The sequence below is a fragment of the Lampetra planeri genome, chromosome 34, assembly GCF_965212315.1.
Source record: "Lampetra planeri chromosome 34, kcLamPlan1.2.h2, whole genome shotgun sequence".
NCBI classification, from domain to species: Eukaryota; Metazoa; Chordata; class Hyperoartia; order Petromyzontiformes; family Petromyzontidae; genus Lampetra; species Lampetra planeri.
Genome location: NC_136140.1, coordinates 3,455,017 through 3,469,218, shown reverse-complemented (window position 1 = coordinate 3,469,218; position 14,202 = coordinate 3,455,017).

Below are 14,202 nucleotides of genomic sequence, written 5' to 3'. Positions count from 1 at the left end.
CGTTTCGATCGCAACACAGGCAATCGTCTTCAGGTGAAAAGATATACAGCAGGCGGACTGCTGAGGCAGAAAGAAATGTAGCGAGAGAGCTACTGCAGCCAGAGGTTTTATAGGATTGAGATGGGTACAACCCAAGGGTAAGTGGGCGGGCTAGAGATGGAATTTGCAAGTAAATGTAAGATCGCAGAGCTAATTAATACTGTTACCATGCTTTACTATGTTGCCGATTAATATGTCTGCAGTGGCACATCTTTGCAAGTACAATTCTAGATTTGAAGCTTTCGTGACTGCAAGGATTCATACTCTTAGTTCTTTCGGTAAAGTCACGTAGGTAAAAAATAAAATAAAAATTTATACACTCGGAGCCAGGACATCTTGCGTTTGCCGGAGAACAAACGCAAGTTTTGACATCACTCTGACTGCGCACACAAGCAAGACGGCCTTGTGCAAGACACGTGCCTAGAGGAGATGATGGCTCGTGGTCACAGCACGAACATCCGAGTGGCAGCCGAAGGAGGGAACGAGCCAGGGAGTACGTCCACCGCAGAGACGGAGTGACATCAGCCCGAGATGGAGTGACATCAGCTCGTGTGGAGCAGCTCGATGGATTGTCGCATCGCGAGTCTGTTAGAAATGGAGACGGCGGGGGGAGGGGGGAGGAGGTCTTCATGCAGCAGCGGATAGATCTTGGCTGACGATGATGATGACTTCAGAGAGAAAAGCATGAAACAGCTGGGTAATAGTTTACGTGACGAGCAATGCAGTTTTGTCCGTAATTTGGTTGATATAGGAATTATTTATTTGCCTGTGCGTGTTTATTAGTTTCTATTTTAGTAACCTTGTAATTTGCCAGATGAAATGTTCATCCCGGTGGGGAAATAAACCAATAGTCGTAGCCCACGGGGCCACCAACGCTGAATGGAAATGGATGTTTAATCTCCCTGGAGCTATTCTCCCACCGGTTAGTAAATTGCTGCGAGTATTGTTTTCATGTTTTTTTTTCTTATTATTATTCCAGGTAGCGTGGTGTGCATTATATCTCGGTTGAATACGTGAAATAAAACAAGACATAAACTGCATAAATATTTGGAAAACAAATAGCTACGAGAGAAACACGGATCGTGTTACCACGACGCAACCTCACCGATGTCCTTGGGGATATTTAGTGTTTTCCCTTTTGCGTAAAAACCCAAATGAGGACGTTTAACGAATATTGCTGAACAGCGCAGGTTCTCGCGTGTGAGCGAGCGAGCTCTCCAGTGTGTTTTCCGGTTTGTGCCACGTGACGTTCGGCACGATGTCCGACGTTTCGTTTTGCAAGCGCTGGGAGCCTCCTCGGGGACTGGATGCAATTCAGGACTGAATTCAGGACAACCCGAGATGATTAAGGTTACTCTTCAACGTTGGCAGTGTATATTGCTTTGGGATGGATTTAGAACAATTCGCAAGCACCGCTGTGGTTAAGAAATAGATTGGCAAGTGACCAAATCAGAGTAAGGAACCGTTTCAGATAGACGGTTTGTTTCCAGAGCAAGATCAGAGGGATTGGTATAAGTCTGGAACGAATAGATTTTTTTTACAATGTTTGTTCAAAATCAAAATGTAACAATTATTTTTTTTGGATGAACTAAACTATTTTTTTTTATTTCGATTTAAAGCTTCCGTGACTGCAGGGAGTCATATTCTTGGTTCTTTCGGTAAAGTCACGTAGAAGGGAAGTAATACAATAAATAAATAAAACATAAGAAAATAAGGTGAAGAATGAGGACGGCTGCTTGCGTTGTGGCCGAAACGTCGTGAGAATTATTTTATTATGTTTTATTTTTATTACTTCCCTTCTACGTGACTTTACCGAAAGAACCAAGAATATTTTTTTTTATTTTACCAGCCAACGCCCACTGAGCTATAAATATATTTTTCAGAAGCGACCTGGCCACAAATGATAGCTCAACCAAGTGGCTTATCATATGTTGGAATTTATAGTAGCAGCCAAATACTCTACACGCGTGATGTTAATTCTAAATGTGGAGGGAAAATTCCGGAGCACCCCGAGACAAATCCACGCGACCACGGGGAGAGAGACACCGCAAACTCCAAAAATACATGTGTCGAGGTCTGGATCGAACCCACGAAGTCCTGGATACCACGCGAGCTAGTTAATATCTCACCACCGTGGCATCCAAAACATGTTGAGGATACATCCGTCATGAAGATATGAATTGCCAGCTCTTACCGATGAAGCTATTCGGGTGAGAATTTTAGAAAAAAGTATCTCTCATAATATCCTACTATTAAAATCTCCCAGATTGCTTCCGGCAGCAACGAAATCAGCACGCGTCCAAAGTGCGACAGATGATTGCACGGCAAGCTTCTGAGATAAGACGATTGGGTTAGCGGGGCCCTGTATCTAGCAGTGGATTGAGCATGGCTGTTGATTACGATCCTCGAACACCTGTGCAGCATTGTGCCATGAATTCTAAATACAGCGAATATGCTACTTAATAGGACTGCTGTATACAGATATATCACAAACCGGGGCAAGTCGACACAAGTTTATCAGAAGGGGCAAACTTTATGAAACATTTTGCCAGTAGGTGGCAGCAGCGAAGTAAAGTTCAGCGCGTTACCGCACTGTATTAAATGTTATTTTACTTTCCAATACACGTTGATTGGCATTTCAACAGCAACTTCAACAGCAACTCCGACGTATCATCGTCATTATCAGCCACGGTCAAAGCACTACTGGGCGAAGGCCTTCCCAATAACAACAACCCTTTGTCACCTTTCACGTGAGTGACTCCACTAACCTCCACTAACCTCCTCAGTGGGCGCAAACCCTCGGACGCGTTCCATTCATTGGCTGCAACTCCTTTATCATCCTCGACCGTCGGCCTTCGGTAACCTCTAGCCGTGCCACGCATCCTCCTGCCCCCACAATCCATCCGACTTCTCTTAACGCTTCGAACGATGTAATTTTTTTACTCTTTTAGAACGTAATTTTTGTGTTTCATTTGCGTCCCCCCACCACGCCGACGCACCTCCAATTAGCACGATTTGGTGGTGCGAAAGAAGTTCAACATCCCGTACGTTTTCGCGACCAATATCATCCATAATAGAGGTTTTTTTTGGGTTAGATCGCGTAAATATATAAATGCGTCGTTAAACCCACCACCACCCAACACAGCCAACTAGTAAGGATTGTCACGTAAACAGAACATGCCAATTCGTTACTAGTTCAACATTTTTCGATTTAAAGCTTTCGTGACTGCAGGGATTCATCTTCTTGGTTCTTTCGGTAAAGTCACGTAGAAGGGAAATAATAAAATAATAAAAATAAAAACATAATAAAATATTTTATTATGTTTTATTTTTATTATTTGACTTTACCGAAAGAACCAAGAAGATAGTTCAACATTTACAATCTGAGTACGACGTTTCGCCAGTAATTTTCGCCAGTAATTACAACTCGCTTCATCAGGCGACGTAGAGGCGTAGATGTGGTGATCACACACTCTCCTTGGCTTCGTCAGGCGGTGGCGAATTTAAAGACAATTATATATTGAAGCGATCTAACCCAAAGAAAAAAAAAAAACCCTCTCTCATGGATGCCGTACGTGAACACATTGCGCGTGTCCTCCAATCCACGCGTCCGTCCTATCCGTCTCCCGATGTCACGCCGACCGCGCGTCTCCTCCGCGCTTCGATGTCAACGCACTCAGCGTCCAAATGCAACTCGCGTCTCGTGATGCTTCGTGGTGAGTGGAGATTAAAAAAAGCAGCAGCGCAGTGTGCTGCTGTATCTATCGATCGATCGTTTGCGGAAATGATCGTGATGTGGATCGTAAAACAAACTGTTTTACGAATGAGGCGAGGACGACACAGGCGCTTGAGCGCTTCTGGAGAACTGAATTTGGTTATCAAAAGAAAAGCCCCAAATGTTGCCCCGAGCAGGGAAAGATTTCAAGTCGGTGCGCGTGGACCCAGCGTGACACAAACATTGGAGACGAGGACACCGACAAGGGAATAGGAACCGAAGCTAAGCGGTTTTAAAGGAGGAATGAAGAGGTGCATACTGAGAATTCCACTGAGAGACAGATGAAACACGTGTGTCCCAGAAAACACACGTGTTTCTCACGTGAATTTGGCCGTTATAAGTGCATAAGCAATTTAAACAATTTGATGCAACCGGGAGGAGTTTCGAATGCATTGTTTCATGCCCAGTATGGTCAGAGCTAAAGGGAAGGAGCGCCGTGATATACGACGTCTTTGATAGAAGATGCGGCACATCGGAGAAATTGCTCAAACACGTTAGCACGGTTGGCTACGTACGATGCGAAAGAAGTGTCTGGCAAGTGGGTCTGATGAAGCTATGTTGTAATCACCAGCGAAACGTCGTACTCAAATGGTAAACGTTGTGGGTTTACTCTCCAACACACCGGTGTGCTGAACTAGTAGCTAATTGGCACGTGATGTTAACGTGACAGACCAATTACTAATTGGCTGTGTCGGGTGGTGGTGGTGGTGGGTAAACGACACATTTATATTTTACGCGATCGAACCCAAAAACAACAACTTTATTACGGATAATATTGGTCGTGAAAGCGCTACTTCGTGCTGACGAGTCCCGTTTCATGAATTCCCTGGGAACTTGCACACAAGTGAGACGCTCTGCTCTGCTGCCAGGGTACGCGTTAGGGAGTCGGCGCACACCCCAAGTCCTGGGACAGACGTCAGTGGCAACGCAGAGTCATTTCTGGCCGTATGAACAGGGACTTGGAAGCCACCCAAGAAAGATAACACTCCGGCGTTCATCTAACAAGGAGGTGAGCGAGTTGTGTATGGTTGTTTGAAAAAAAAACGCAAATGGATGTGGTAGTTTTCGATTTAAAGCTTTCGTGACTGCAGGGATTCATCTTCTTGGTTCTTTCGGTAAAGTCACGTAGAAGGGAAATATTTTTATTATTTTATTATTTCCATTCTACGTGACTTTACCGAAAGAACCAAGAAGATGGATGTGGTAGATTGAGGTCTGTAAAATGTAAAAAAAATATTTTTTAATATTAAGGTCTTATTGTTGTTTGTGCTTGTTAAAGCTTTCGTATTAAATAATAATACTACTTACAGGATTATTTAATTGTGTATGCTGTTATACTCGTTGAGCTGGTTCTTTTTTTTGCGTGCTGATGTCTGCCCTTTAAATTGAACGCCAAAAATAGGCAAAATAATATAAACATTAACACAGACTGCGCAGAAAGATTATTCTTCGTTTCATTTCAAACTGACATAAAGTTATTTGTCGTGACAATGTATTGAGTCGCTTAAACAGTTGTAGATATTGTTTTTGCAACATGTTTAGAGCTATGCATTTGCTCAATGAGACTAGGTTGTTGTTAAATGCATTTTTCTTGCCGCTCGTGTTTAGGCTGACAAAACAATCGTGATGGGTTATAGCAATGAAAGACAAAAGTCCCCCGTGTAGCCTTTAGCAGACTCTCCGGTCAAGTGCTCTTCGCACACAAAAGGGGTGGGTGGCCAGCACCACAACCAGCAAACCAGGTCTTCATTTAAGGCTGAGCCGACTTAGCGGAGGCCCAGCACCGGTGCAGATAGATTCGTGCTGTGGTGTGTTAACCACGAAGCGACCGCTCTCCATCTGCCGCTGGGTTAAATAGCAAAGACAAAGATCCCCCGTATAGCCTCTGGAACACACTTTCCCCTATACTACATCATATACTTCTATGAGACAGCGCTTCATTCCTATCAGCCCCATCGAGTGTGCATCGGTGTCTCCAACCACTATAAACTCTATAACTCTGGCGCGTCTGTGTGCTATGTGGAAGGGCCACTGCCCGAAACGTCGCCTATTAAATGATGTTAAGGCCACGGTGTTATCGACGAATGTGCTGAGTTGTTTCCCGAACGCGGCACACGCTTAATGGCTCTCCTTCATAAATTGACGTTTAAAAAGCACCACTTCAGTTCAAAACGAAATGATTACCCCCCAACCATATGCTCTTGAGTGGGTTTAGTGGCTAAATTAACATACTTTCTAATTATCAGCAAAACATACCAAAGAAACTCCCCTTCTGTCAGTCATTACAGCTGTTGTTCCTTATTTGTAGATCGTACGCGTATACAAACAAACGCTCATCAAATGGCCAAATCACATTGAAGGCTCCCGGTTCTCATCAGATCTCAGCAGCTAAGCAAAGATCGAGCCTGGACAGCGCTTGGATGAGTAAAAACAAGGTCATCATAGAAATCCTTGCTACATACGTGGTGGACAGCAGGGAGGTAAAAATAAAAGCAATTGTTGTACTGCACTTCCACAACATCTATGGCTTCCCCTCATTGATGGAGCGTGGTGAGGTCTGGTCTGACAATCCTCGCCACGACGTGCAAGGTTCGATCAGAGGGATCGACAACCTGCAGCTCTTTGAGGCCTGGCTTCGTGACACGTGTTTTAATAAGGACCCACCGTCTCCTATTCACCACGCTGTGCATTGGCGGCTCTTGTAATATTGAGTTGTTTTTTGTTGTTGTTGTCTTTTTAAAGAATTCGAAAAACAAAAATGCCTTGACTTGTTTACTGTGTTTGCTGTGTTTGCCGACTCCTGGGTAGGACCTTCATCCAGCAGTGGATTGACAAGGCACGGCTACACGTCCACGCGCACTACAGCCACGGGCTCTTTGTGTTATTGTTGCAGTGGCTGCAATTATGCAAATCCCGTAGAAGAATTTGAATAACAGCATTCATTAACATTACGTTTTAATGCGTTGCCGCATAGAGAGAGTGATATTGCTACGTTTGATTAGGCGTGCGGTGATTGGTTCTCTCTCTCTCTCACTCTCTCAAATTTTCCGTCGCCACGCGCCTCTGTCAAACACAACAAAGACAAAGATCGCCCGTATAGCCTCAACGCGCTTTTTGGGGCAAGTGCTGCTGTTCGCGAACACCGATGAAGGTTTCGGCGTTGCGCACGAGGGGTGGGTGGCCAGCACCACGCCCGACCGCCTTTGTCTTCCTAGTGGCGATGTTTACACACAGCACCAGGTACTCATGTGAGGCTGGGTCGACCTAGGCGAGGCCCAGAACCGGTTCAGAGAATCGTCACTGGTGGTGAGCGGGATTTGATCCCGGATCGCTGGGTTCAAAGCGCAGCGCGCTAACCGCCACACGACTGCTCCCCACACACTCACACACTCATTTATACATGTTTTAAACACACACCTTTCCAGATTACATAACACTTAAATGCTGCATGACTTCTGCATTAGTCAGACATCATGCGCGAACGGTTTGTGTGATTTCAGCTGACAAACCTCAGCACCGCACAGCACCACGCTGCCAAACGCGTAGCCTCCCCATGCACTGCAGTATATGGAGAGATGTTTTTTTCGCGTGTAAATCAAAGTGTACACGCCCACAGTCTCACTCGTGTTAAGCGCACTCAGACATGGCCCACACGGCTTGCGGCGATGCTAACCCACGTGTGGACACACCGTGGCACCACGTGTGAAACGCAGACCTGTGCACGCTGGCCAGACGCGAACACAAAGATTTCTCATGTGGCCACGTAGACTGTTGGAGCAAGTGCTGTTAGAGCAAGCAGCTATCGTGGCCAGCAAGGCACGCTAGGGGATGGCCGCCTTTGGGGCCGTCCATTAATGACGTCACGCAATTTTAAACGATTTTGACCCCCCCCCCTTCGTCACACGGCGTCACAAAAAGTCAGACCCCCCATCAAATATGACGTCACAAAGCTTTGCCCCCTCCCAAAATAAAACATGCTTCAAATCTCTTTAAACTATTGTCATTGTAGTGCGTATTTAATGTGGCGCTGCACTCTGATGTTGTAGGAGAAAATATTTATTAAAAAGTCTATTTAATTGAGTAGAAAGTGTTGTCTATATTTATTTCAAGTTGCGCATTTTCATGTGACGTCACATTTCTCAACCTCCCCCACCGTCGTCACACATTGTCACAAATGTCTGACCCCCCCAAGGTGCGTGACGTCATTTATGGACGGCTCCTCCAAGCTAAGGGCGCCACGGTGGCTAGGAGATGTTAACACCCTCGCCTGGTATGCAGGAGGTCGTAGATTCGAACCCGACCCTGACGCCTGCTGCTGTATATTTGGAGTTTGCGTGTCTCTCTCTCTCTCCCCATTATCGCGTGCATTTTTATCCGGGTCCTCTGGTTATCCCCTACACATTTAGAATCAACACGCGTTTAGGGCATTTGGCCGCTATACATTTCCACGAAAGCCACTTCGTTGAGCTATCATTTTTGTTAGCCAGGTCGCTTCTGAAGAAGAGCTGTATAGCTCAGTGGGCCTTATAGTTGATGGTTGAGTGATTTCACATTTAATCAGGTACTCGTTTGATGCTGAGTTGACCTAAAGGAGGCCCTGGACATGTCAATTGTGATTCAAACTGTGGTTCATGGGTGTGTAGTGAAATAGGACTTGCGCACACGTGGTCAGCTTTGTCTCCCCGTTGTTGATTTCTTTTTTACACATTGCACCAGATAGCCATTGAGACATTGAGGGATGGAAACAGGAACACGTGGACCAGAGAACAATGTAAAGTAATCACATTAAACTGCTCAGCAAAGGTCCTGGGGGCTTTGGGCAGGACACAATGCTGGAAGGAATGGGTGGCCAGTGGTCGAGACTAATTATGGAGTGGCAGCCAAAGGTGGCAACACACATTTGAGAGGACATCTTTCGTGGAGATGGAGTGATTTGATCGACTCACGTGCAGGTGCTCGATGGATTTTTGCTTTCCAAGACCGTGAGAGATGGCGATGGTTTTGGGGAGGCTTTCATCCAGAAGTGGATGGATAGATCATGGCAGTCGATGATGACGACGTTGAGCATTACGATCCATTTAAGGCCGAGACAATCTTGCCAAAGTCCCATGCCATGCGCGTGTGTGCGCTCGGACAGAAATCGGAGCGGGGTTGTATCACGCCATGCTAACCACCGTGCCACCACGCTCGCTCTTTGCGAGTACGCGAACGGTGTTGACTTTCTCGGTGCACGCAGACGAGGTACACGAAAGGGAGGCAGAGTGCGAGATGCTGGAGGTTTCTCTACCACTCGGTCGCCTTCCGTCCGATTTAACTCGCGGCTGCATCTCCATCCGCAAAGCAAAGGGGGGGGGGGGGGGGCAGATACCTTTGATGAAAGTGGAAGGACAGACAGAATTGCATCGCATGCAGCTGCAGAATACGCTGCGAGCCGAAAGCCCCGGTGCGGTTGTGAATCTTAACCCCCAACCCCACCCCACCCATAAGTTCAGGATGTAATGAAACAAGGGATAAAGTGTGCCCGCCTATTTTGTTTTTCTGCTTTGTGTTATTGAGAGCGGTACAGTCTGGGAGCGTTGGATTGCCGTTTTGCTGGTCTTCGTTGTTTACTTTTATCGGCGCTTCAAAGACGCCGCCCGAACACAGAATGTTGACACGTTTTGCTCGTTACGCACGTATAACAAAAACTCGACGCGTCCGTGCGGTAACATTGTCCCGAGAAGGCACAAACCTGAAACGTCGTCACCAAGTTGCAACAGTAAACTATGATTATATATTACAACTACCATTGCATACAGCATTAGATCGAGCCCTGCTATGTCCTTATATATATCTCAAACCAGTTAAGCCACAATTGATTAATTCACAATTATCCACTCCACCCTGTACATCTTTTACCCATTACGCACGCGGGTACAGACGATCCCCACGGCACCATCATTACCCAACTTTCTCTTTGATATTCGCATCCCTGCCAATGGATAATAGTTGACGGTTTTGGGGGCATGCAGTGGGTATCGTGAATAACAAAAAAAAACCAATTAGGCGTTACCCGAAATGTCACCTGTTCTATAATTTCCTCGTCAGGGCAGCCTTACTGGTTCAATGTGTTGAGTTTGTTGTTGTTGTTGGTGCTCTTGCACCAAGTTCAAGTTCATTTATTTGGTGTAACCCTGTGAGCCATTCGGCTCTTGAATCAGGTGCAACCGCAACAAACAAAAAACACAAACATGAACAAGAAAACATTTTAAAGTGACTATGTGCAAACAGAAAATCCAAGAAAAGACAGCAAAATATTGCAGAAAAAACACCGTACACCAACACTGCAAAAATCCCAGTGGGATGCAAGTCAAACAACAACAACCACAAGACAACTTAGATTAAGGCCATCAGTCTAACTCTGTACTACAACAAACAAACATAGCCAAACCGAAAAACTTTTCGAAAATCACCAAAATAAAGCCATAAAAGCAATGAAACAGTGATCATAGGAACTGTGACCGAATTTTCACAATAAACGACGTAAACAACATATACTACCAAACTTTGCAGCCATAGCTGGCTGCATGAGTCACTCCACAACAGCAGGAGCATCAGTCGGAGTGTCAACATTTTTCAATGCACCTTTAAGATCAGCGCACTAAATCAAAACACAGATGATACTTTGCAGCGATCATCCGGAGCGAAACATTTGTATTTTAGGCCACTGAATTGCAGTGGCGGCTAGGGGTGTACAACTCCTCTAAAATACCAATGCTGTGTCACGCATTTTTTAGCGTGTGAAGCGAATCATACACACGCCTAGTGAATGAATTAATGAATAAACACAAGTGCCAAAATGTCCCACAATGCCGGACAGGTGCTTAGAATATATAGAAACCATGGCATTACGAGCTGATAGCTTGATGGCGCCATGGTTTGAAGAAGTTGGGGCGATGTAATTCGCTCGTGTTGCGGTGCCAGGTGGATTATTTAAAACGCAAGATCTCGAGATGGTGGCGGTTTGGGTGGTCTTCATCTAGCAGCGGATTGACCGTTTGCTTCTGTCGTATGGCCCATGTCGATTCAGAGTAACAACTGATTAACCATGGCTGATGGTGATGATGATGAGAGTTCAGTCTGTGTGCAAAAATAAAAAAAAAACTGGAAATCTTTAATTGACTAATCTCGACCTCATCCATGATTGCATGGACGTTGATTGCTTTCACTCATCACAAGACATGTTCAGTTAAAAGTTATAGAATACACTAATGCACGTCTTGTGGCCACCATTTAATTATTTAAAATGCAATATCTATTTTAAAGAAAGTCTAATTTAAAACAGGAATTATTATGAAAAATGTAAAAAAATGGTTAAGGGTCGAATAATAATTGGGGGTCACAAGACGCCTGCACCACCCTGTACATCGATTGCCGCCGAATGCTAGAGACTGTGCATGTGGGTTTGGTCAAGCATAGTCATAGCCATCTCATACTCGGGCAATCTGTTAGTCAGCCATGCAGCTACGCCCCCCCCCCACCACGCAATTCCACAAAGACAAAGATACCCCGTATAGCCTTAACAGACTGTTGGGCCACGTGCTGTCAGGGGGAAAGTGTTGTTAATGGGCAAATGCTGTTAGCGAGTAGTCCCTATGAATGCCGGCACGGCACAGGAGGTGATGTGTGGCCAGCACCACGCCCGGCCGCCTTAGTCTCTCTAGTGGCGATATTATTTTATGCATCGCACCAGGTACTCATTTGAGGCTGAGTCAGCCTAGGAGAGGAGGCCCATGACCGGTTCAAATAATCGGCCGTGAGCAGAAATCGATCTCGGGTCGCCGGGTTCGTAAGCGCAGCGTAGCGCTAACCGCTGCACCACCGCTAGCCACTTACAAACAAGACAAAGATCCCCGTTGTAGCCTTAACAGACGGTTGGGGCAAGTGCTGTTAGCGAGCACCTATGAAGGTCGGCTCGGCACACGAGGGGGTGGATGGCCAACAACCCGCCCGGCCGCCTTTGTCTCCCTAGTAGCGATGTTTACACACCGCACCAGGTACTCATTTGAGGCTGAGTCGACCTAGGGGAGGCCCAGGACCGGTTCAGATAATCTTCACAGGTGTTGGCCACACACATACAGAGATACACACAGACACACACACAGAGATACACGCACAGACATACACACAGAGATACACGCACAGACATACACACAGAGATACACGCACAGACATACACACAGAGATACACGCACAGACACACACACAGAGATACACACACAGAGATAAACGCACAGACACACACAGAGATACACACACAGACACACACACACAGATACACGCACAGACACACACGCAGATACACGCACACACACAGAGATACACGCACGGACACGCGCGCGCGTCGTGTCTCGTTCAATTCTGAAAGGGCAAACCGTCGAGAGTGCACGGGCGCAGATTAAGATCCACCACCACCAACACCACCACCAACCACCACCGTCACCACCAACCACCACCACCAACCAACCACCCGCCCGCACCCTCTGCACGAGAAACCTCACAAGTCCCACCATCATCACACGGCGAACATTGACACGGCGCTGCTGCTGCTGCTGCTTCATTCACTCCTCTTGACGTTACGCGAAATCAATCGCGGTGGCATTTAAAAAAAAATGTTGGGGGGGGGGGGTGTGGCCGGGGCAAGAACAAGTCCCTTCAAATCACCGCGTCTCAAACAAAGTCTGCCTTGCGCAAAAGGGCCACTTGCCTCTGCGCACGCAGGATGAACACGTGCTTACCGCTGTAACTCGCTCTCTCGCGGATCTGCGAGCGCCGGGCTTAAAGGCTTTACGCCATATGCTCCCCGTACAGTGGCAAACATGCGTTCAGCGACCGTCCCGCATGCACCGGGGGTGTTTTTGTTGCCTTCATTTAATTTCTGGCTCCCTCCGTCGCCTTGTTTCTTGTGCGAGAATGCCCAATTTTATTTCATCCTCTCGCTTTGCAAAGTGCGCCACATTCTTATTTTTATATTCTTCCTCTTCTTGGGTTCCGTTTTGTGGGGTGTGTATGGTGTGCGCGTGTTGATGTCGCTACTCTTGCTTTCGTTATGCACGCCCTGCGTGTTCTGTGCATGCACATTCTGAGTTGGACGAAATGTACAGGGAGTCATGGACACGCACCTACAAAGATGTTCTTTTTGAAATACGTTTATATTTTTTCATTAACATATCTTCCTTGGTAGGTTCCGTTTGCTGTCTGCGCTGTCATGAACTGTACGCAAAGCACGCGTTTGTTGCCAGAAAAAAAGGGGAAAAAACCTATTCTCACGTGTTGTAATGTTTGTCTGAAAAACAATCGGCATTCCTGCAAAAGCAGAACACGCGGTGCAAAGCTCACGTTAAACACGCCCGACGCCCACGATCTTCCAAGCGGATATCTTCACACCGTCGATCCGTTCAAGAGTCTCTGGGTTCAGTTTCAATTTATTTCGAAGTACCCTGCGCGCCCAGAAGCCCTTGAAGTCGGGTTCCATCAACAACAAAGCATCGGTTCCGTGGCGAACGCAACGGACATAACGGGCCGCAAGGAATACCATGTGAAGTAAAAATTAATGCAGAGTGGAGAAAGAAAAATGTCAACAAATCACGCTGCTTGATTTGTTGATTTTTTAAAGCGACAAATTTCATCAAACGAGCGTTTAACTTGTGTCCAGCGCACAATTATTACTTTCTCTTTAAGGGGAACCCCCCCCCCGCGTGTTAAGGCGTTGTTTTTATTTATTTTCCGCGAGGCAGCACAACGATGAGTTCGCTCTCCTCTCGGCGAAACAATCGGCTCCGAAACGGCGAGGCAAGACTTTCCCCACTCTCTCTTTCTTTTTTAAAAATATAAATCTTTGCCGTGGATGCTGCTGCTGCTGCTTATTAAAAGCAATTGACGGGGAAACATGTCCACACCGCCCCTTGTTGTTGACAAACCCGTGACCCATCCTACTTTGCAAGCAGGGTTTGCCAACTCTGACTGAAGCTTTTGCGGGAGATTAGTGTGGGGGGGGGGGGGGGGTTATCAATAATTTATTTTCTTATTAAAATCTCCAGGATTGCTTTCAATAGTTACCGGCAAGAGATCGATGCCAATTCCGTGAGTGAAGGTGCTCAGCAACCTGCGGCTCACGAGCCGCATGCGGCTCTTTAATGACCCCCACGTGACGCGGCATTGATTAGCGACTCACCGTCTCGTCGTCACCACACACGTGCTTTTGCGGCTCTTGAAATATTGAGTTTATTACAGAATTCGCAACGAAAAAAGTTTGCTATTCTTGTTCATTTAGGTTGCCGATGTCCGCGTTCGAGGCTCCAGGAGAATTCGGGAGGGCTAGCAAACTTATTTGCAAGTCACCAAGACAA